Below are 21,807 nucleotides of genomic sequence, written 5' to 3'. Positions count from 1 at the left end.
AAGGCCAGAGCATTTTCACCTGTTAGATGCCTTTAAAATTACCAAAACTGGAGTGCCATGAGTTATTTTGGTTGACGACCATGACAGAGAGTTATAAGGTGAATGTGTTTTGTTGTTACTTCACTTGAATGTTTGACCTTCACTGTGCAGAATGATGTGCAGAGTTTGACACCAGAAAGCTGTTTTCACATCTACTGAAAGGGGAAAGTTTCTCTCCACTCACCTTCAATCTGAGTTGAACACGTCCACGTATGATTTTGAGACTTCACAACTAAGCAAATCATGGTACAATATTAAACGTACAGATGTGTGGTGTGAGAATGGACTTTTCAGTGAAGAGGGAGACAACTCGTAACCAGGTGTTAAACTTTTGAAAATAACAATATTTGCAGATTCAGTTATTTTATTTTCAATGACAGAGGAGTAGATCATTTTAAGGATTATTAATGAGGTAAATTAACTTTTTTGTAGAAAAACACAAATTGTTATTCAAAGCAGAGTGTTAGAGTGTTAGTTAAAGCTAGATTGAAGATAGATGGCATCATATGAAACTAGAAAAACCTAAGGAATCCATTGGTACCAATCATGGATCTTGTTGCAAAGGAGGTTAAATAACACTCCAAATTTACGCTAAATTTTGTCAAGGAAAAACTGGCCATTTTCAAAGGGGTCCCTTGACCTCTGACCTCAAGATATATGAATGAAAATGGGTTCCATGGGTACCCACAAGTCTCCCCTTTACAGACATGCCCACTTAATGATAATCACATGCAGTTTGGGGCAAGTCATAGTCAAGTCAGCACACTGACACACTGACAGCTGAGTTTGCCATGTTATGATTTGAGCATATTTTCTATGCTAAATGCAGTACCTGTGAGGGTTTCTGGACAATATTTGTTATTGCTTTGTGTTGTTAATTGATTTCCAATAATACATATATGCATACATTTGCATAAAGCAAGTATATTTGCCCATTCCCATGTTGATAAGAGTGTTAAATACTTTCCAAATCTCCCTTTAAGGTACATTTTGCACAGATAAAAAATGTGCGATTAATCGCGATGAACTCTGGTCAACCATGTGATTAATCACGATTAAATATTTTAATCTATTGACAGCCCTAATATTACTGTGTGATGCCATTTATGTTTATTTAGTCTATATCCAGCCTCACTGGCCTCGCTCATCCTACACAAAAAACAACAAATATAACTGTACAGTTTGACTATACAGTATAGCACAATATGAATCTGATCCATTCTTATAATGAAACACACACAGGAAGTAATCCTGGAACAGGCCCAGGAGTGAGTCGGGGTGTTTGAACTAAAATTGCCCTCGCCTCCCACGTCTTTAAAAAAACAACAAAGGAAATAATAATTTCCCTTTGAAGCGTCGCTCTATCACATAACTTTCACAAAACGCATGAATTTGCTCAAGGAGAGCACTGAATTCCACTGTTATGTGTAATATCCTGGATATTTCCTAATATCACACCATGCTGTCGGTTGCAATAGTTATATGAGCTTCAAACTGTTATGACTTCACTACATCTGTGCACAGTTGATGGAATCCATAATGAACAAAAACAGGTGCTTTCGTTTCCTTCGTCTTCTTTATATCCTCAGACCTTTTGTGTGGAGTTTGAACGACTGAATTATTGGAGGACACAGACCAACAGACTCATCTAAATTCCACTTCTCTTTAGAGTTGCTAGGAGAGCCCCCCACCTTCAAAACACACACACACACACACACACACACACACACACACTCAGTCCATGCTCAAGTCCACTCGCTGACCTCTCAGGCCAGACACTCTCTTCCCAAACCCCCCTAAAAAAAAAATCCCCTCCCAACCCTCAACCCCTCCTTGAACATCTACCACCCCAACCTCCCCCTTCCCATCCTGAATGCCTTTCCTTCCCACACTCAAGTTCCTGTCAAGGCCCTGACAGACAGACAGACAGACAGACAGACAAGTAGGGTGACATCATGGTGCAGAGAGAGAGAGAGACAGAGGAAGGGGGCTGCCTGCCTGCCTGCCTGCCTGCCTGCCTGCCTGCCTGTCTGCCCCCAGCACCCACACAATACAGCAGGGCATCTGGCACTGGGGTGGTGTTGGGGGACTGGGTGGGGGGGTCTGTCAGGACAAAGCGTTTACATCCCCCTCCCTGGAATATGATTATAGTTTGTAAATGGCGGCTGAGACGTAAACGTGTGAGGAGAAGAAAGAGGCTGAGATGCGGCGGCGGCGTCGGCGGCGGCGTCGGCGGCGGCGTCGGCTGGACGATACAGTTGCATACAGTGAAGACACCAACAGATATATTAGTCTAATCAAATGACGAGTTTTTGGGGATATTATTCTATTTCTTAATGGAAAACATGCACAAGTATTCAGTGGAAGAATTTCTTTTAAAATAATCTGCCAAATGTTCATGTACATTTTTATTTTTCATGCTCTTTTTGTTTGAATTTCTTTCCCCAAAAATTGAAGCTGTTCCAACTAGCAGGTGTAGTGCTGATGTGTGCATGTGTGTTTGGTCACTTGTTAATTTGCAGGATCCAAGACGAAACAATGGTGCCAACGGGATAGAAATCAGTGTCATAATACTCTCTCTGCAGCAGCGGCCCCCACCTCTGCCTCCGTCTGAGAGGCTGTCTACTCGCTGTGTGCATACAAGTGTCTGTGTGCATACATAAAATAAATGAGCTGTGCGTATGCATTGTGCGAGTCCACAGGCCCAGTGTATATATTAGAAATGTGACTTGACCCTGGCAGGCTGAAGCAGGGTTTCTGCGTCGTACTGGGCGTGGGAAAAAGGGGAGACCTCTTTTCACAGCTGCTCTGGCCGTTGCATTGAACCAATGGAGGCCCCCGCCAGCCCCCAACCTGCCTCCGCCGCTAATGCCCCCCCCTACCTCCCTCCCTCGCTCCCCCTTTCCCATTCACTCCGCAGCCTGCTGCCTTTCAGCGGACCCCCGTCCCTCCCTCCTGCGCTCTGTTCGTCACCCTGCTGCACCCCACCATCACAGCCACCACCAACCTTTAATACAGCCACCTCGCCATTCAGCCAGCGTGCATTGAGATGCCAGAGGCCTCTGAGCCTTAAGGAGGCAAAGAAAAAACAACGCAGCTAAGTGACTAATGAAATAACTAACACCAATGCAAAATAAGTAACTAAGAAAAACTAACATAACCCCTAAAATCAGACCTCCTGTCTCATTTCTCACACTTCTTCTTGATGAGTTCCCTCTACTTTTTTAAACTCTTTTTCTTCTTCTTCAAATCCAATTCTCTCACATTCTCTTCTCTCTTTCCTTCTCCGAGCCTCTCTGCAGATAGACTTTAATTTATGTTAACATACGCCACCACTCTACTCTCAGCGCCTACCCCCCCTACACACATTCACCACCTCCCTCCATCCAGTGTATTCATTTCAAGAGATTTATTTCCTATCAAGCTGCATAATGCAGAGGGTATAATTCAAATCAACTTTTAAGAACACCCAAGCAGCGCAGTTTATGTATACAAATCTAAAAAGCCTCGGAAAAAAAAATTCCCAGCAAACAGCGGGGCGTTAAAAAGCAGATTGGCAACTTTAAGAAGCCGTGGGTGGGCGGTGGGTGTTTGGTTTTGCCATTAAAGATAACCCATTACTGATAAACCTCACAATCAGCCTGTTTAAACACACGACGCAGGCTTCATTTGTTTCAGATACTCTCACTAATCTGACAGTATAACCGTGCAAAGGCAGAGTGGAATCACAAAACACACCCACACACACACACATACACACCCACATGCAATTTTAGAGAAACTTTAAAAGGTCACATAATGTGCAGAATAACTCCAACATATTCTCAGGAGCAGCCCTATCGTGCCGTCTAGCTACCCTGCTGATACGCCAGGCGTGTTGAGGAAATGTTGAGAAGCAGCGAGGGGGCAGCGACGGGGGGAGGGAGGGAGGTTGTAGCCGAGAACCTGAAAGGACTCCATCTCCCTTGGCCAACATGCCATGACGGTGTGGAGCAGCAGGCTGAATTGGTTTCTCTGGGGTGGCGGAGCTGGAGAGGTGATGGCAAGATGAGCCCGAATGGGGATGGAAAGGGGTGGAGGTGTGGGGGGAGGAGGTGCTGTGGGGGAGGAGATACGGTACACTGAGGTATGTGTGTTTGTGTGTTTGAGAGAGAGAGAGAGTATGAGGGAGGGATGGCAGACCGGATCTGAGGTGCTGTAAATGAGCGGATTACTGCTCCCCTCTCTTCAAGTCTTTCCATATACATGAGAGTGCTCGGCTGTGGAAGCAACGCTGCTACGTGTGAAATCACACATCCTCCGGCCCGCACTTCCTATACGAACAATTGCAACAAATGCACATATTGTACACGGGGTCCTGTAAGGGTAAAACGAGGCATGAATGCAGGCCCACGCGTGCTAGCTCTTAATTGCTGTTATGAATACAAAGAACATGTGAGGGGTGTCATTTCTGGATTGATGTGTCTCTGCGTCAAATTTAGCCTGTAGCTATGCCTCCACTTCTAAAGCCCATGTCCAACCCGAGCTTGTTTGCATCGATTTATCTAGTTTGTGGATATGATATTGACTAAGTAGACCGGCAGCCCTTATCGAGTTGAAGCAATGCGAAGGAGGTTTAAGAGGTGGTCGAACGCTATGGAGGAGGATAGCCACAGGCTGTGAAATCTCCTCTGATCTTCCCTTGTCTGATTCTCAAATGCAACTCTTTCTCTGGGGGGGCACGCTGATATAGAAATAGGCCAATGTCACAGAACGCGCATCTAACCCTGGAGGGAAATAATAAAAAAAATCACTTCTTGTGTTTCTCCCCGATGACGGACCTCAATCTCCGCGGATGGGGCTTCATCTCCCTCTCCTCCCCTCGCCAGCGCTCCCTCCATCACTCCGTCTACTTTGTTCTCCGCAGGAGGTTGAACATGCACGAGCTGAGCGGCATTCTCGGCCTTGATGGCCCGCTACGGCAGCTGTTAGGATGGCGAAGGTAATCTTTAGTCGTGTCACTCAACACTGAGAGGGGAAGCTGAGAGGAAAGCGAGTGAGTCACCTAGTTCTGGTTTCAGCCGTCCATCATCTTCAGCATTGTGCGCCGTTAGATAAAAACTCACAGCTTATACAACGTTTTGACGACTAGTTAGCAGAGAAGCTATGACAGCTGGGGCCAAAAGTCTCTGGATACGAGTTTAAAACAACATATATATATATATCGTGACAAGTTTTGTAAATACTGCAAACAGCCAAAGATCTGTTGCATTCCAATAGGGCTGCGCTGAATATCATTTTTGGGGCTTCGAAGTTTCGGTGAGAAATATTCGAAGGTATTCGAAGCTTCGTGGCGCAGCAGGCTGCCATGTTCTTCTGTCTGTCTGTCTCCATCTCCCCCGTTTCAGCGCCGCTGCCGCACTACTGTACACACACGCACCTCTACACAACAAACAGCGATATCCGTGTGAGAATAACTAATAATAACTAATGTTGATTATGAATAATGAATAATGTTGTGGGATTATTTCTTATTTCATAGGCTATTTTGGGATTTATACATTATCATTACATACTTATATATATACATTTTTAAACTAAGTATTCAAATTATTCGGGTCAGGCCTATATTACAACAATAAAATAGTTCTTAACCTTTGGTAAAAATAATAATAGTGGTACTTCACAGTTGAAGCCACAAACTTAAACGTGTTGAAGGGACATTAACTGATTTCTTTGTTGTTATAATCTGTTGTGTGTTCCTGGAAAAACACAACGAAATTAGGTATTAAAGTGCATCTTTAAACTTTTTCTGAAATTTAAAATACAGACAGAGAAACCAAAAACAGAGATGTGTCTCTGTGTGAGTGTGGATGAGGGTGCAAGGCCTGGACAGAGAGCAGAGGACAGAAAAGTAAGTCGTTTTTGGGGGGAGTTTAGAGGGAGGGAATTAGAGGAGTGAGGGACTTAGCCACCCTGGCAGTCTTTCCACATGAGCACACCTTACGCACACACCAGGCCAAAGCCCCCCTCTACAACCCATGTATCCTTAAAGGGATAAAAAGCATGGACAAAGGAATTAAAATATAGATTACACAAGTGGCCACCCTGCGTCTTATCTGGCAAAACCGAAGAATCGAACAAATTGGATCAGGCGTTATAAAGCAGGGGGCGAGAGGCCGGCGAGGAGAGGAGACGAGGAAGTGAACATGTAAAGAATGAGAGGCACGTTTCTTTTGTGAAGAGATCAATTCTGATGAAATCGGGACTCTTTAATGCACAAGTGTACTAACACGACTTTTCAGACCTCAAAACAAACACCAGTTTGTGTGTAATTATCTGAAAGTACTGTATGAATAGTTCAAGTTCAAGTGTGTTTGTAGTGAGAGTGAAAGATAGCAGACTGAGAGGAAGATTATTTTGAAGTCTCACCTGTAACTCTGGAGTGATGAAGTCTTGTTCTGACCCACTCTGTGACCTCTGACCCTCAGAGCAGGAGGTGGTGTGTGTCTCCTCTGACCTGTTGTCCTGCAGGTTCAGAAGCAGGCCCGCAGATGGGGGGTGTATTTCTGTGTGACTGCACTTCTGCCTGCACTCCAAAGATTCCTGCAAAAAAACATAAAGCATTATGAGAGAGGGTCCTTTCCTGCAGCAGGTCAAGCGTCTGTTTCAACTCTATTTTCTCTTACACAAATGAACGTCAGCGCAATAAACATTTCGACCATACTTGAAATCCTCTATAGGAAACCATTGTGGTATTTTACATCTTTAAATTCTAGTATTATTAATTAAATATTACCTGACATTCTGCAAACCATACTTTGGATACTTTGACTTAAAGATACAAATAAAAAAATAATGATAGATAAGATAAAAATAAAATATTAAATGATTAATTAAACATGTCAAATTAAATAGAGAGGTAAAAATAGATACTTTGATAGCCATGTCCTCGTATTATCTGTGCTTCTATTGATAAAGAATTAGTATTAGGCCTGTAAAAACTGCATGACAAAAATAAAAAAAAATGATAACTGGAAAACGAAAACAGGAAACGCCAAACAGATAAATCTACTGCAATTTATGACGATGAATTTCATTTTCACATTTTATGTAGTCAAAAGAAAATAATTGAATGTATCCTAATAGAATAATGAGAATAAAGAGAGAGTGCATATTGTAATATTGGAAAATAATAAAATAAAAAATGCAGCAGTGTTATATTGTTTGAGTTATGTGTGGAAAGTTTCTCCTATTTCTTATTTCAACTGTCAGTGGCGAATGCATGACAATACCAATCTCTTCAATACACACACACACACACACACACACACACACACACACACACTTCACAAGCGATTACACAAAATACTCAAAGATTACATCCGCTGAAACCTGATGTCCTTTGCGGGTTTAAAGCCTGCACGTCAGCCTTTCAATTTTTTTTCTCTTTCCCTTGCATGGGTCAGAGGCTGTTGCTAGGCTACCAAACCCAGAATTCATAAGTTCAGAGAAAAGGTTTATATAGGCCATTGCAATTCAAGGTAAAATGATAATAGAAAATTGATAACGCTGGAATATATGGAGTTTGGTGATATGGAATCAAATAGACTATGAGCCATAAATAGTTTCAGATCTAAATCAAAGTTTAATAATAATGATAACAATAATAATGATAACAATAATAATAATAATAATAATAATAATAATAACAGGCAAACGTATATAGCTTAAATAAAAAATGTAAAAGCAATTTTTAAAGTAAAATCTAACACTTCTTCAAACATTATAAAAAAGAAGAAACATGGGAAAATGCATTCCAGGAAGTACTCTGAATCAGAAATTCAGTAATCTTCTACATAAACACATAAATTAGAGAAGCAGTTTTGCAACACACACCCCGATCTTAAGCACAGTGTTGTGCGGTCGAGTGAAAAACAAAACTGTGCAGCCTGATTCCACATTGTAAAAAAAAATAAATCACTGTAATCGACAGTGTGCTGTCATGTTTACTGTGCTCTGCAGAGACAAAAAAAAATTAGGCACTGGCAACGTGCAGCAGTAGCACACACTTAAACACATGCAGGGAAGCAGTGTGCAAAAACAAGTGCACACACACACACTAATACACACAGCTCTGCAATCTAGTGGCCAGGTGTGACACACACCAGATAACATCTATAGGATGGTAGCTTGGAAATGCAGCAGGGCTGTGGACCTGAAACAATGGCTCTGCTGTGTATAGGACAGCGTACTGCTTTGTTTCAACATCTCTGTTAACAAACAACGCTCGCCCCTATGCAACAACCAGAACTACAACACCAAAAATATTCAACGTTATCAATACAGTGCAGAGAGAGAAGGGAGAGGGGGACATATCTACGCTTCAGCAGGAGAAGCTACAGACATGACAGGCTGGTTAGAAATGCACGGCATGCATGCATAAACACATCTCCTCTCCTATACTCTCTTATCTTCTCACCTCATTCCTCCTACATCAATTTCTCTCTCGTCATTTTTTTTTTTTTAGAAATGTGTTTGTTAATTCCTCTATCATAACAGCAGGCAGAATAAATCAGGGCCAATAAAATGCACAAATGGAGGAAATCACAGTGCAAGACAATAGGAAGTGCACTGCAGCCTTATGGCAGGTGTTGGTAGGCTAGACGTAGGCTAGACTGGGCTCCATCTGGTGCTGAGGGCCTCCTCCTGATGGTGCAGAGGGCCCAGACAGACACATATTAATGTGGGAAAAACCAACGTCTAGCCCGCCTCTCAGACCTGCATTTCAATCTCAAAGGGCTCTCCCCATATCCTCCATTTATTACCCCTCAGCAATGCATTCATTTCTGCTGCGCCCGGGCGAAAGCTGATGGGAGGGTGGTGCTGTTTGGCGTGGCGGTTGGTGGTGTAAGTCATGGCACACAAAACGCCATTGTCAAATCAAATGGAGCCATGCTGTATTATTAATGCGTTAGCTTAATGTTGCAATTATCCCACAGAAGGACAGAAGGGACGTGCATTTGCAACACATTTTGGGGCATATTCTGCACACATAGTCCTGAAATAAGGATTTCTCAAGTATTGCTTTTATAAAAATCACTGTACCAAAAAATACTGACATTTTAAAGACCATATGGGATATTCTAGCTGAAACAATACACGTTAAAAGTATTAAAAATTGTCTCGATGGTGTATTAACATTTACTGGCTCCTAATATAAAAGGGAAACATGGGTATCCTGTGTTTCCTTGATGAAAACATTCATTTGCCCCACGCTGTATTAAACTACCAAAAGCACAATTGCACAGCTCATACTGATCGCATGAAATTACCATTAATGTCATAATTAGAACAGCCGACAACTGAGGTTTACAGCCTATTGTTACACATTGGGATATATCCACACAAAGTACGTATTAACACATACAGCAGTAAAGCAGCATGCTGCCACAAAAGCGAGAGCAATATTCCCTTGCTAGCTCCTTCCTCCTCCACCTGCCCTGCTCTGTGACGCAGTAAAGCTGGGGCCTACTAACAGTAGCACCAGGCTCTGTGCTGCTGCTGCTGCTACACATTGTGCAGAGCAGAGCCACCACCACCACCACCACCCCGAGCAGCTCTGTAGCTGTTTAGCAGCTAACACAGAATTGGCTTGTTTAAAATTCAACAGGCTCCACTTCAGAGTGCAACCTATCACTCAGTCAGGCAGCGCTGGAGCCAGACAGGAGCTCCTCTCTGACTCGGATGGAGTCAGAGAGGAGATGATGTGCAGCCCAAACAGCATTATAAAACAGGCCTGAAAACCAGCCCAGGTCTCTGGACGACCCTGCCGACCCTGCCTTTCCCTAATACTGCCTCCAAAATTTCTGACGGATGCAGCAACCAACTTGAAATTTCATCCTGTGAACTAAAAATACAATTATGAAAATCCTTTTATCAGCAGATGTAGCTAAACTATGCATTTGTTAAAATAAAGGATACAAAGGTGTTTCCCTTAGCAGTTTGAGACGTAATTTCTGTCCTCTTTGTGCATGAGGCCTGAAGCTGCTGTTAATAAGCACATCAATCAAGCTAAATCCAGGGATATAAGATGATCCCTTTGACACACACCCTAATGCATCACAATATTGTCTCCCTCTCCACCTCATAACCTGTGTGACACATCACTCTGATGACCTGCTACTGCACACTCTCCTGATCTTTGCTGTATACCTGCTGTACAGCACCTGAGAATGCACCTGATAGTGGGATTATTTCTCATTGCACCCAGCTGTGGCACAGTATGGTGTCAAAAATGCATCATTGCCTGCAAACCTCTTGTAAAGATAAAAAAAAAAAACTTTTTAGAGACAAAAGAAAGCAGCATGCATTTGCAGAAGCAGTGCTAACACATAGAAGTGCATTAGATTGTTAAAGCTCTTTTCCATATTGCTACACAGACATGCCAGCAGCAGCAGCATCAGCAGCAGCAAGGGGATATATGGGGGCTATACTGGTGGAACACGTGACTCCCAGGAGTCGTCCAATCAGGTGCTTCTCCAGCTACACACCGTGTGCATGTCACCTCCTGGTTATCAGCATCAGATAACTACACAATCAACAGAAATAAACATGCAAAACAATTTATGAGCTGCTATCTGGTGACTAAATGTGTTTTCTTTAAGAGAAACAGCAAGAAGCAGCACACTGCCTCCTCCTCCTCCTCCTCCTCCTCCTCACTCTATGAATGGAGCTTGTCTCCGGTTGCTAACTGTCACTCCACGCATCCCAAACGTTGTGAATCCGTTTCTCTTCTTCTCCTCTGCGCAGGTACACGTCCAAGGAAGCAGCAGGAGGAGGTGTTTGTCGGTGCGATGCACGGACGGATCCCGGTCCTCTCCGTGCAGGCTGCATCCATCCATCCATCCATCCATCCTCTCCGGCAGCATCAGCACCACCTCCAGCTCCATCTCCATCAGTTCCGCACGTGACGACTGCAGAATTAGTTTATACATTCGGTTCTCTAGCTTTATGATATTACATAAACTCATACAGCTAGATAACCAAAGAGAAAAACTAACCCACGTCTCTTAAAGGGGCCGCTTCCACCGCCGCCTGGAGCTGCTTCTGTTGTGGTCACATGGAGCCATTGCATCTCTCTCTCTCTCTCTCTCTCTCTCTCTCTCTCTCCTTCTTCTTCTTCTGCTCTCCCTGCCTCTCTATCTCTAATACACACACATAAACTGCGCGCATGCACAAAGCAGGTTATAGGTAATACTCTGTTTTATTATTGCTTTTACGCACCATGCGTACTTTTTATAAAAACATGTGCTCAGACTGCTTTGGAATGGGTCAGAGATGATTTGCAATGAAAACAGCATCTTAAATGATTGGATCACCACAGATTACCACAGTTACAGGACATTTTCAGACTACTGAACAGTAGCATTAAATGAATGCAGAGCTGTGGATTGTTTTATGGATGTTTTATAATTGTATTCTCAGATATTGTCTTATTTATTGTAGTATTTATCAACTATACTATTTATAGATTTTAAGGGCTGAGAGAGAGCCAGGGTAAAATGCATTTTATTGCACTTCACTGTACACTGTACTTTTAAATGCATATGACAAATAAACTTGAAACTTGAATGATGTGCACCATACCCTCCATCACCATATAGATTGTCAGGCCCTTTCTAGTAATTATAATACACCATCAGATGATTCATTATCATTTCTATTCTTTAAAACCAGTTGTGATCTTCCTCCACTACAAGCATCTGCAGGGTGAAGTCATCCAGCTGCAGGATGACACATTCACCTGTCATCTTAATATTTATACACACTAACTATACCCCATATCAGGTCTAGTTTGAGCTCCAACTCGATATAAGATACAGTGCTACTTTGCCACCGTCTCCCTAAAAGATCACCATACTACAGGCCCTTCTCTCTCTCTCTCTCTCCTTCTCTCTCTCCTTCTTATTCTGCTCTCCCTGTCTCTCTATCTCTAATACACACACATAACTGCACACATGCACAAAGCAGGTTATAGGTAATACCCTGTTTTACTATTACCTTTATGCACAATGCGTAATTTGTATAAAACCATGTACTCAAACTGCTTTGGAATGGGTCAGAGCTGATTTGTAATGATGCACTTTGCACTTTACACTATACATCCTATATATCACTTTATAGACTGCACATATTACATTTATTTATTGCACATACTACATTTATTTATTGACGGACTGCATACACTATGTTCACCCATTCACTCTGTATCTTTTATATCTCTATTATAGTTTTTTTAATAATTTTTGTATACCTTTAACTCTCCTGTGTTTCACTCTGTTTGCTGATGTTGCTGCTTTGACACCTGAATTTCCCTCCGGGGATTAATAAAGGTTCATCTTATCTTATCTTATCTTATGTACAACACAACCTCCATCACCATATAGATTGTCAGGTCCTTTCTAGTAATTATAATACACCATCAGATGATTCATTATCATTTCAATTCTTTTAAAACCAGTTGTGATCTTCCTCCACTACAAGCCTCTGCAGGGTGAAGTCATCCAGCTGCAGGATGACACATTCACCTGTCATCCCATGAACATGCCCATACCAGGAAGGCTCCATGCTACTAATAATCTTAATATTTATACCCACTAACTATACCCCATAACTGGGTCCAGTTTGAGCTCCAACTCATATATAAGATACAGTGCTACTTTCCACCGTCCTCCCTAAAAGATCATCACACTACAGGCCCTCACAAACAACCAGCTTATTGTTGTTTTTAAATGCCAGCTCACATCGACCCATTTCAGAGCTATACACCATAGTTTCCGTGTTGAGAGAATTAATCCATGAATTGTTTGAAAGCATGACAAACTACCAACAGGCCTTATGTAGCGTATACAGTATGAGGGGGGCTTCCAGCTAAATGTCAACAGCATGATGATCCAGTGGAACAAGTCCAGCCTCACTGGATGTGTCAACTGTGTACTTTGGATTAGTTGATGACATGCTGACAAGTTGAAGCGGGACAAACTAGCCTTTATAATCCTTTGTAATCACCAAAACGTGGTTATTATGCTCCATAAATACGCATCTTGGAGACAGCTGTGATGCTGAGCGTTTAAATCTAGATTTTACTGCAGGAAAAAAATGCAGATCACAGATAAGAATCAGGACTAAACGTCAGGATAGAATACTGTAATGTAAATGTCACATATCTGTTGGCACAAGTCATTCTGTACAGCGTGCAACTCACATGACATTATAGGCAAGATAAATCTAATTAAAGCAGGTCATTTAAACTACACTCTTCCTTAAATAAACTGTTCTTAAATGTTTCTGAAGCTGCATTTTCTATTAAATAGCTTATCCTCTGTGACACAAGTACTCGAATTGAGAATAAACCTACAGCATACTCACATATTCTGGACGCATGTGTACATTTATGCACATTTATGTATATATACTGTATATTTGTTTTATGAACTTGTTCTACCATTTTACCACTTCTATTATTATTGATATGTTCTGTGATGTTCTGTTTTAGCATTTACCATATTTGTTTTACTCTATCTGCTTTTATTGTCTGATGTTCTGTTTTAGCAGTTACCATAGCTTTTACTTTATTTATCTGCTTTTATTGTCTTGTGAAGCACTTTGTAACATCTGTTTTGAGAAGTGCTATATAAACAAATGTATTATTATTATTATTATATATTCAGTCTGTTTGAAACGGCAGTTTCCATAATCGGACAGCCATGTGTGCTTCGTTATTAAATACTAATACAAAATTATTAAAGATCCACCACGAGGCTGTAGATATTCTTCTAGACTCAACTATGTGGGATGCTACATACGAGGAGACAAAGCCCATTTTACGCACAGCTCTACCATCCGTGTCTATATGCATGTGAATCCTTTGGAGGAATAATCGAGGAATAACGTCCATTTCGGAAACATTAACTAGCCTCCTGCTGATTTACAAAGCACTAAATGGTTTAGGGCCAAAATACATTTCTGATCTTCTGCTATGTTATGAACCATCCAGACCTCTCAGGTCATCTGGATCAGGTCTGCTTAGTGTCCCCAGAGTCACAACTAAACATGCAGAAGAAGCATTCAGTTTTTATGCACCAAATATTTGGAACAAGCTCCCAGAAACCTGCAGGACCAACTCCAACTCCGAGTTCTTTAAATCAAAGCTTAAAACTTGTTTGCTGCTGCCTTTTATTTAACCAGATAATGATCTTATATACTGCACTAGAGCTTTTTACTCGTGTGTTATATTCTATTTTAGCTTCTATTTCTAGCTTCTATTTTTAGCTTGTTTTTTTAATTGTTTTAATTATGTCTTAATGTTCTTTTGCACTTTGTCGCAATGTTCTTGAATGTTTATGTAAAGCACTTTGAATTGCTGAAATGTGCCATGCAAATAAAGCTGCCTTGCCTTGCCTAGACTGTAAGATCATCATCATGATACAGGCTTTTAAATGCTATCCACCATCAAAAACAGCAAAAACATTGGTCAATATGGGGTCCTATAGGAGCTCTCCAAAACCCACTGAGAGGGTCTCCAGAGCTCCTCCAACAAAGTGAGGAATCATTTCACATTTCTATGATCTTCTATAGAAAATATCCATCATGCACCACCACAAAAAGTGCAACAATAACAATATTCAAATCAATAATAACCATAATTGCTTTGTCCTATAAATGGAGATACAAATAAGAGTGCAACAACAACAACTGCACAGTCACCTGACTGGAAAGGCCTTGTGGGTAATGCATCACACAGCTGGCCATGTTTAAGGTTTTGTTGACAATGAACCATCCGTCTCTGCAGCCACAACCTGTCTGTGTAAATAAGGACACAAAGTTTGTCCCCATAAAAGAAACACTGAGCAAGCAGAGAGTCACGAGGACCGAGCAGCAAAGTAGCAGCTGCAGGTTACAGCACAGAGCACCACCATCATAAAGCTTTACACATAGTAGGATCATGCACGACCTAAATCATCTGAATTTTCTTTTATAAAGAATTATTTTTATTCTATTATTTTGAATCTTTTATGTTTTCCTTATTGGCTAAAACTTGTCTTTATAAAAAACGCCACTTGCATGCTTTAATTAGCAATTTCGCATCAGTCTAATGAGCACAATGCAGAGACTGACTGAAGCATTACTGCACGCTTAGCATCATTTGGACCACATCACATCCATGATGCTATGATGTTTAAGCGTGTCGCCTTTAGCTGCACATGTTACAGTAAATAGAGCCCTATGCATGCCATACTGTATGCTAACATTTATTCAAAAATATGAATTTTATTTTAGGTATTATAGATTGCACAGTGTTAATTTCAAATGCGAAATAATAAGCTTCATATATATTTCCATGGTAGTTGTAGTCGGTGTGTGTGTGAACTGTTCCTAATTTGAATTTTAATCACATTTTTCTGTAGGCCTGCGAATAAAGCTGTTTTCTATATGCAGAGGAAATATTTCAGGATATAAAATAGGAGGCTTTCTCATATATAACAAACGGGGACTATTTTTCATCTTTTCAAAATAAAATCCACATCATAAAAAAAAGAATTACTGAGGCTTCGTGTCTAAAAAAAATACGGAGTAGAAATTTCATTTTTTTTTTTTATATTATCTCAACTTCTATTTCATGCCACAGTACTGCTGTAAATAAGACTGATTAGCTACAGCAGAAATATTTATTATGATATATTTTAAAATGTGTTTAAATTAAAGAATAGTAGATTTGTTAAGGTCAAAAGTGACTGCTTCAGTGTGTGTGTGTGTGTGTGTGTGTGTTTCTGGATCATGATTGTACTGTTACATTAAACCTGATTGACTCTCAGCTCTGCCTTTCATCAGCCTCACGTGAATTGGTGTGGACACGCCCCCTTGCTACGTCACGTCCTGTCAGACAGACGGTACAGTAAAGGTGTGCAGTGACAACGAACTGGACATCTAAAGCACTGATTTAGAGTTTTCTATTCTATTGTATTCTTATTTTATTATATTGCAGTCTGTGCATATTCATTGTTTTCTCCCTTGCTCATATTTGTCTTAAAAATTAAAAAAATTAAATATCAGTCATCCAATAATTAATGAATTACCTGTCATATTGTTTTGTTTTGTATGCTGTTTGCTAAACACTCTCCGGAAAAGAAATAATTATCTCTTTCTATTTTGTTTTTTGACATAATAAAACTTCAAATAAAAATAAAAAAGATGCACAAGCAGCAGTGATTAAAAACATGCTTGGAAAATAAAAGGTGATTTTTTAAAATGTATTAAAACATTGTTGTATTACAGTAAAGAAAACTGCAGGGAGTCGAGTTCAGCACCTCCACAGTGAAGAGTACAGTCTCCAGTCTCTGTCCTTGGTGCTGAAACGAATGAGATTAATTCACGGCGCTGGTTTGAAATCGGAGGGTGAAAAGAAAAAAACATTTATTTAAATAGTTTGGGTTTGTTCAGGCGAAACTAAACCTCCTGAGATCTAATAAAATCTAATAAAATGAAATAAAATGAATGAATTTAGAAATGAAAACGGAGTAACCGTATAAAACGTGGAAAAATATTTTGTTCTGCATATTCTCAGCATTCAACAGTCTACATACAGTAGGAGTTTCTCGTATATATATTTATAATGAAATAATGAAATAAATCAGACTGAGAATGATTTATATCTGCAATCAAACTTCAAGAAGCTAAAAACAATTGTGATTTTGTTTTCTTTTGCTATAACTGGCATATTAACCAGAATAATACACCAGATTTGACTTTATCAAATATTAAAATATAAGATTTATATCAGCCGAATTTAACATCTGATGATATAATTTATTACGATGATATTAGTTATTATGATTATAGTGTGTGCTCAAGTTGATTTCAATTCAATTTCGTAAAACAGCTTTAATCGCTTTAGAATGAATATAACGCCAGTGTTGCAGGTTTGGTTTCATGTTGCATGAGAAATATTGTGTTTTAATTTGAAATATAATGTATAAAGGTGGATAATAGTCTAATTCAGTTTACAATAGGCCTACACTTGTTGCACTGTATAGAAAGAAAGAAAGAAAGAAAGAAAGAAAGAAAGAAAGAAAGAAGGAAAGAAGGAAAGAAAGAAAGAAAGAAAGAAAGAAAGAAAGAAAGAAAGAAAGAAATTATCTTTTAATCCTTTCAAAAATGTTTTATAATTCTGCTAGATTTATTTTTTCTTATAAATTAAATTGAAACCATTAAAATGTCAAAATACTCACATATTTCTATATTAAAATATTACCATTATATAATACAAAATACGTATTTAAATATGCAATAATTTGAGGTAACTATTCATTTTGGTTTTGGGAAGAAAAAAAAAAGATCTGTTAACCATGAAAATGTAAATTCAGCAAAATAATTATAATAATAATAAGTGTCTTGTTTCTCTTTCTTTAGAACAGATTTTCAGAAATAAACATTAACAGCAAAAACAGAATAAAATTGACTTTGTGTGTATTTTAAATGTCTCTCTATTGTAGTTAACTGCAAAAGGCCTGATTAATTAATTTCACACTGTAGCTCTGGAGAAGATTTTTCCCACAAACAAGTGACCAAAAAAAAGAAAGAAAGAAAGAATAGAGAAAGAAAAAAAATCACCCAAAGAAAGAAAGAAAAAAAGTCAACATCAAGTTCAACAACGTGCTGGTGCTCATTAGCATCACAATGCTGTCTGGGAGCACACAAGTCTTCTTAACAAGAGACTCTGGCGTCAAGTCCCTCCACCTCCCAGCCAAGGGGACATTTTCCCAGGCTCTGCTAACAATCACACAACTGTTTGCTTTATAAACGCAGCTCTGGGGCCACTCAGCACCAGCTCAATGGATGCTCCATATGCTGCTCACACGACATCACCACACAAAGTTACATTTTCTCTTTTTACTTTAACCATAATGTCATATTATTTTACATTATTTGGTTGTTTTTTACTACTTTATATTATTATTTTTTAATATAATTTTTAGACTATTATAGCATGCACATTTCTCATATATAGCCTAAAAGGTTAAAACCATCATAACCATAATGTCATTGGAACCCTAACCATAATGTCAATGGAAAATTATTTTACATTATTTCGGGGTGTTTTTACTACTTTATATTATTATTTTCTAATATCATTCTTATTCTATTATAGCATGCACATTTCTCATATATAGCCTAAAGGTTAAAACCATCACAACTCACTACATCACTACAGAAAGTTACATTTTCCCTTTTTACTTTAACAATAATGTCATATTATTTTACATTATTTTGGTGTTTTTACTACTTTATATTCTTATTTCTAATATCATTCTATTATAGCCAAGCATCCACATTTCTCATATATATCCTAAGAGGTTAAAACCATCACAACTCACTACATCACTACAGAAAGTTACATCTTCCCTTTTTACTTTAACCATAATGTCATATTATTTTACATTATTTGTTTTTTTTTACTACTTTATATTCTTATTTCTAATATCATTCTTAGACTATTATAGCATGCACATTTCTCATATATAGCCTAAAGGTTAAAACCATCATAACTCACTACATCACTACAGAAAGTTAAATTTTCCCTTTTTACTTTAACCATAATATCAATGGAATATTATTTTACATTATTTTACTACTTTATAGTAGTAAAATATCAATGATCAAAGCTAATTCAGCAAAAATGGGCATTTACTGAATAAAGAGCATTGAGGCACATTAACTTCTGAATTAATATTATATTATTTTTTGTTGTTTGATTTTTGCTTTTGTTTGTATAAAGCTAAATAATGAGTTTTCCCCTTTAAGACCTTCAACAACATTTCAATTTTATTTTTTATATTTTAATTTAATTAAATATGTATTTATTTAATAAATGAATGCATGTATTTATGAATTCAGTAATTCATTATAATAAAGTAATTTTAAGTGCCACAGGAATAATGTTTACTGTATTTATATTATTATTCTTAATATCATTCTTAGACTATTATAGCCAAGCATGCACATTTCTCATATATATAGCCTAAAAGGTTAAAACCATCACAACTCACTACATCAATTTCCCTTTTTACTTTAACCATAATGTCATTGGAATATTATTTTACATTATTTGGGTGTTTTTACTACTTTATATTATTATTTCTAATATAATTCTTAGACTATCATAGCCAAGCATGCACATTTCTCATATATAGCCTAAAAGGTTAAAACCATCACAATTAAATCATGCATTAATCATACTTACAAGTCACAAACTTGGAATAAAATCCAGCACCTCCGGTTCAAGTCCATTCAGTATTTTTTTCAAGTTTCTACACCACCACCATCATCTCTCTCAAGTGTAACCAAACTATAGGAGTCCAAACGTTGCACGCCTTCACTGACTGACTGAGAGGAAACCTGCACAATGACTTGATCCAAGTGTTTCATTTAAAACACTGGCATTACTTTTTGCATCAGTGAATCAGAGACGAGCCGAGGCCAGCATCCTCTCCTGCATCCCAGCAGCATCTCCTCCTCCTGCAGCCTCGGACGACAGTGTGCTGTGGAGCTGCTGCGTCGCTTGTCCCCTCCTCTCTCGCTCTCTCTCTCTCTCTCTCTCTCTACCTCTCTCTCTACCTCGCTCTCTCTCACACCGGCTGCTGTGGACGACGTGCACAGAAACCCAAACACACATTTCGCACCAGCATATGCATTAACCATTGTGAACTGGTGTCCATTGTTCTGCTTTGAAGCTTTGAATGACGCGTCTCCCTCTTTTAGTTGCTTCGTTTTTGGCACCATTTGATAGACGTGGTGAGCGACGTGCAGCTCCAACTGGCTGCAGCCTTTCTGATGTGGCTGCACGTCGGCGCATGAAGGGGTGGAGGTGGAGGAAGGCACCAGTGAGGAGCACCTTTTGGAGATAGATACAGCAGCGGCACCCAACATTTTTGCATTTTCCTCGGGTGAAGGAAAGAAAAAGGTTTAGCTCGACGCCACGTGCTGTTAAAAGCATAGCAGCTTTGCAAAGGGTGTTATCACAAATGTGCCATTGAAGATACCTCCACTCCTCATCCTCAACATCCTCCACCCTCACAGCTGCAGCTGCACACTGAGGTCCTGCGTGGCACCGGACTGGCAGAGAGTCAGTTTTTGGGCAGTGAAAGAGACCTCGACTGAGCTGTGATCTCCAAACCCTGCACACCTTGAAGCACCTGAGTCAACAGCTTGCAGGAAGACAGAGCCATGCAGAACGAGCTGCAGCAGTAACGATTTCAATATTGTAATGTCCTTGAAAAAAATGCGTAAAAGAGAAACGATTTGTTGGAGAAGGAGACGGTGAAAGCAGCAGCATGCAGCAGAGGAGTGTGTGATGCTGTTGCCGCAGCCTCAGCAGCTTCAGCAGCGACAGGAGAAGCAGATGCTTTCCACGGAGCTCCTGCAGGTCACGTTGCTTTTTTACGTCGCTTTGACGTCGCCTCCTTCCTCTCTGTGCGTAACGGAGCGCACGGTGGACATGCATGTATGTGCCAAAATGTCCAACCACAAACAGAGTAAAAGCTACTGAATTCTAAGTCAGTAAAACACAGAACTACAGACTGTATACATACACAGAGAGGAGAGTCAACGCTGCGAGCAACAAAAACTACAGCACCTTGGAATAAACGTAGATGTTTACGCGCTGACGTCATGGAGCCAGGATAGGTTATTCCAAATGTGTCATCCAGTGCGTCTGTGTGGGATCCACAAGAAGGATCCAGCAAGACTGATTTGTGTTATAAGTCTATTTTACTACCGCTGACGCTGCTGCATTTATAAGCAGATCTTTATTTTGTTGCATTATTTTTGAGAATACATTTTTAAAAAAAACTCTCCCTAAAAAAAGGCATTTTGAATTTCCAAATAAAAACAAAAATCAGTGTCTGTATTATGTGTGTGTGTGTCTCCAGATGACAATTGAGCAGATGTCAGAATATAGTGAAAACTGGATCAAAATAAAAAAATTGTATGTATTCTCACTTGGAAGCCCATGAAGCTTATTTGGTGCAAATAATGGTTGTAAAAAATAACCCTAACAGACCATCTGAGACTAAATAGGTCACAGCTAGTCTTTATTCTACTTTTTTAATTCAACGTTTTTAGGCAGCCTAAGAAAACATTATTATTATTATTATTATTATTATTATACATTTTTATTCATTTATTTATTTATTTTAATTCACAGTATTATGCCTGCAGTCTCCATGATTGGTGGCTACTGTCGAATCCAGTCTGACACATGGAATTAATAAATTCATGTTATATTTTTCTATTTGGTGAATTAATCACAATATTAAAAGTGAAATCTTCAATATTGTGATAAAAAAATATTTTCTATCTACTGACCTACATTTAATATTTTACATTAAATAACCAGACCGCTGTTATTGAGATCTAAATATATTAACATAGTTAAGAAGGTTCTGTTACACGTCCATACTCATATATGGACATTTCTTTGTACAAACCTCATAAATGAATGGTTTGTCTACTATGGGCCTTATTATTATTATTATAAGGCCTGGACATTCAGACAGATTTGGGATTCAGGATGAGCTGGATGACAACACTTTTCTACAACAACTGCAAAAAGCTCATCATGGCCAAATATTCAGTGTCCTCTAAAAACTCCACATCGCAGAAAACTAGACAATAATGATAATGAATCATCTCAGTGATCATAAAGACTATCTGAGCTAAACAGTGACA

General features: G+C 39.3%; 1 long non-coding RNA gene across 2 annotated transcripts in view; it reads right to left on the bottom strand.

The window, feature by feature from the left end:
• LOC141767904 (uncharacterized) overlaps positions 1-20,895 on the bottom strand; it is a 46,908-nt gene extending 26,013 nt beyond the window's left edge. For both annotated transcript variants that reach the window (XR_012593962.1, XR_012593961.1), the window contains exons 1-2: positions 19,322-20,895; positions 6,451-6,624 (exon numbers count right to left, since the gene is read on the bottom strand). This is a non-coding gene — a long non-coding RNA (uncharacterized LOC141767904). The remainder of the gene's footprint in view (positions 1-6,450; positions 6,625-19,321) is intronic.
• Positions 20,896-21,807: the final 912 nt, after the last annotated feature.

Source organism: Sebastes fasciatus, chromosome 5 (genome assembly GCF_043250625.1).
Source record: "Sebastes fasciatus isolate fSebFas1 chromosome 5, fSebFas1.pri, whole genome shotgun sequence".
NCBI lineage: Eukaryota > Metazoa > Chordata > Actinopteri > Perciformes > Sebastidae > Sebastes > Sebastes fasciatus.
Note: the sequence above shows the minus strand (reverse complement) of the source record. Positions and strands in the feature narration are given on the sequence as shown.